At 34.8% G+C, this 3,932-nt stretch overlaps 1 pseudogene across 2 annotated transcripts; it reads left to right on the top strand.

Moving 5' to 3' along the window:
- The first annotated feature begins 609 nt into the window (after window positions 1–609).
- Window positions 610–2,589, top strand: LOC149404729 (cytosolic sulfotransferase 15 pseudogene; annotated as a pseudogene). Of its 2 annotated transcripts, none has more exons than XR_016294041.1 (2): window positions 610–809; window positions 1,352–2,589. The product of XR_016294041.1 is annotated as a cytosolic sulfotransferase 15 pseudogene, transcript variant X2 (transcript). The 2 variants fall into 2 exon arrangements; XR_016294039.1 differs by having other exon boundaries at window positions 1,349–2,589.
- Window positions 2,590–3,932: the final 1,343 nt, after the last annotated feature.

The following is a 3,932-nucleotide window of genomic DNA, read 5'->3' as shown; positions in this document are numbered from 1 at the left end:
ACGTTTGATCAAATAGTTAAAATAATTTGTTATATTTAAAATTCAAATAATTTGTTATTAAACTGTCGAATACAGAATTAAACTACTGTAGGATTTTTTTGTTATTTTTTAAATTCAAATCAATTTTTTTTAAAAGACATCTCCAACAATATTTGCAAGGAAAAATTATACAAAATAACCATTTGAAACTGATTGATTAGCAAAATAACCAAGTTTTCAACTTTTCAGCAAAGTCACTAAATTTACGTTTTCAAAATTTTTTTTTACGGGTAAGATTCAATTTTTTGACGATTACTATAAGCAATTTATCACTTAGAAAAAAAAAGTTAATATTGGGTTCAAAATTTTTTTTGAAACAAACTTGTTGCACATTTTGCCTATTTAACTCAATTAAGACAAACCTTGACTATTTTGTAAATTCATAACTTTAAATTGACTATTTAACTATATTACCCGTTTTAGGATATATTATAGTGTAACCAATTGTTCTACAAAATTAACAAGTTACTCAAACTGACAAATATATGTTTAATTTTCTAATTTCAAAAATTATAATTTGTATTTTTCCTTCACTATATATGTATTTCTTAATATTCTCGTAAAGCTTTTCGAGAACTGTGTTATCACAAAAAAATCCCAGAATATATGGCTAGAATGAAGATGGACCCAGAACCAGAGAAAGATTAAATAACATGTGATCGTTCCAAAAAAGACCAATGAGCGTTGTTTGAGCGGAGCTCTACACTAGAGAATATAGCTCACTGAAGATCAATATCCCATTCCCACTCAAAGTACTCACTCAACTCAAGGTTAGATTTCATAATGAACATTTCTGGGCTCTTTTGTTGTTGCTACTTCTGTCCACACATACCTAAAACTTTGTATAGGCCTTCAAGATTTATACTCTATTTATACATGTCTGAATAATAAATTTAAGTTTAAGTTTTGCTTAATGTGCTTAATTTGTGACGGATATGTTGTGAGCTTCTACATTTTTTTTTTTTTCCTGAGAGAGCTTCTACATTGTTATTGTTGCTAGATCTAAGAAAGTCCCGACCTGGGAACTTTATATTATTTATTCATAATTCATAATAACTTATTACAATTAACTGGTCAGGTGTGATAAAAAAAGTTATCTTAGGTCTGACTCTGAGCTAACAATTCAAGTCACAGAATTATTCAAACTAAAAAGTCTGGTCGTCCCCATTGAAAAAAAGATCGAATATACAGTTAATAAAAATAGATTGAATATTCAGTTATTAAACGGATAAACCTCATATACAGTTTGGATAATTTTATATTCAATGGTGTATAAACTCTATTTCACTTTCGTGATTACTGTTTATAGCAGATAAGTCAAAGAGCTATAATGGACCAGAAGGACCAAAATGTAGGCATGGAAAACGACGAGTTTCAAGCGTTGCTTACAGAGCTTCCACAAGAAACAGACTTGATGCTTAAGAACTCTTCTCTGCATTACTATCAAGGGTTTTGGCATTCGGAGCTTCTACTCAGAGGACGAGTCTCCGCTCAAAAAAGCTTCACGGCGCTCGATGATGACATCATTGTTACTTCTTGTCCTAAAGCAGGAACTACTTGGTTGAAATCACTGATTTACTCCGTGGTGAACCGCTCTAGATTTCATCCAAAACAGGATTTCCCGTTGTCTAAGACAAGCCCTCATGATCTTGTGCCGACTCTCGAGGTCTTTTTCATGCACCATCGATCACTGGATTTCCAAGCTCTTCCTCGGCCGCGGATCTTTTCCACTCACATGCCATACGCCTCATTGCCAACCTCGATCAGATCCTCCAAATGTAAGATTGTGTACGTTTCTCGAAACCCGATGGACCAATTCATATCGTTTTGGCATTTCAGTTCAAAGATTAAAAACGATGCGGGGGAGCCACAGGACTTAGAAGCCTGTTTCGATAGCTTCTGTCGTGGAATCCACACGTGCGGACCATTCTGGGACCACGTTTTAGGGTTTTGGAAAGCGAGTTTGGAGAGACCCGAAAAAATGTTGTTCTTGAAGTACGAAGATCTAAAGAAGGACACCTTGACCAATCTAATGAGGTTGGCCGAGTTTCTAGGGTTTCCTTTTTCGGAAGAGGAAGAGAAAGGGGGGTTTGCAGAGGAGATTATGATGTTTTGTGGCATTGAGAACATGAGAAGTTTGGATCACAACAAGAACGGAAGGCGCGCTTATGGGGTTCGTGATACCGCTTTCTTCAGAAAAGGCGAGGTTGGAGACTCAAAGAATTTTCTAACGGAGTCCATGATTCGACGCATGGAAAAGATAATGCAAGAGAAATACGGCGAGTATAACTTAACTTATGACCTCCCAATATGAAACTAATAATTTGTCCGTTTGACTTCATTATTGGCTTTCCTGTGTTTGGAAATTATTGTGATCCATGTTTTGCATGTGTGTGTGTCTAATGTACGTATATGCTATGTGTTGTCTAAATCACGTATTTTTGTCTTGAATTTTATATTATCATCTAGAACCTATGCATAATTAATTAGTAAGTGGGGACGCCTTGTTAGATTTGTATGTAACTATTTATATCATGAAGAAGTTTTATATAGTATAAATAGTAGGAAGAAATATGTAATCTATGCCTATTATGCGAGCTTACTTCTTCATCATGTGTTCCCGACAAAAAAGACTTGAAGTCTTCAGGAACATACGATTTTGTGTTGGATGGTCTTGAGATGCAGCCAAGTAAGTGAAAGGGTGATTTGGCAAAGAAAAATTGAGGTGTTTAAACAATTATCAAAAGTAAAGTGTATTTTCTATCTAATTGCTTCATAATAATCTGAAGTTTATGTTGTTACCAACTCAAATCACAAATCTTTCGGATTGATTTAGTTTTATATGGTCGTGTAATCAAGTTATACCAAATCCGATGTTGTCAATCTTTTATTTTCTATAAATTGTAAATATTAAAAATACTTAAGTTTTATGCTAGATACACTTAATTGCTTTTTTTTTCCGGGTAAAATACCTAATGTTATATTTTAGTACCACCGTAACTACCTATTTAGAATGAACGGTTCAAATATAATGTCATGTTTTATTTTATATATTTTTTATTATCTAATCATAAAAATTAAAAAAACATCTCTCTCTCTCTCTCTCTCTCTCTCTCTCTCTCCCCTAAAATCAGAACATTCATTCACCCTTCTTGCTCTCTAGACTTCCTCTAAGATCGAAACGATGTATTTTTCCCGACTTTCTTTTTTGAATGTTTTGGACAATTAAAAATCATGTACAGAACAGAGCTTAAGCGAATTGTTACTGAATTAACACGAATATAATATCCTCAACTGGTTTGCAGCTCCCAAACACAGTATACATATATAGTCATAGACATACATAAGCATATAATATACACACAACTGGAAAGAATCAAATCTGCAGGCTAATTAAATTAAATATTCAAAGGTGTAACTCATGTATATCGTGCTGGCCGAGAAAGCTGCTCGGTACTCCGAGAACCGAGATATCCAGCACTGAGTTCGAGTCAAATAGGCCCGAGAACTCTTGAAGGTTAAGGAACGACTCTTTCATAAGTCAATAACGAATCCTATCAAGAAGAACTTCAGAGAGAAGAGAGGGTGATAGGTAAAAGACTAGTCAAAACAAAAGAAACACATGAAAAACTAAAGCAAAATGCACACCTTAACGGTTAAAGCTGAGCATACGAGAAATAACCACCCACTACATGCGTAACGGGAACCGTTAATATGAAACCGTTGAGGACGTGGGATTGATCACCCTACGATCTTCGGCACCACACCCACAGACACAACACGTCCTAGGACTCAAGGTATCTATAAATAGAGGAGAAGATGACAGAACGCGGACGAATTCATTTTTTTACACACAAGCACAAGCCATACGTCTCATCTACCTTCTGTTGGTG

Source organism: Urtica dioica, chromosome 2, assembly GCF_054948205.1.
Source record: "Urtica dioica subsp. dioica isolate 48M chromosome 2, U.dioica_male_clone48M_v1_H2, whole genome shotgun sequence".
NCBI classification, from domain to species: Eukaryota; Viridiplantae; Streptophyta; class Magnoliopsida; order Rosales; family Urticaceae; genus Urtica; species Urtica dioica.
Note: the sequence above shows the minus strand (reverse complement) of the source record. Positions and strands in the feature narration are given on the sequence as shown.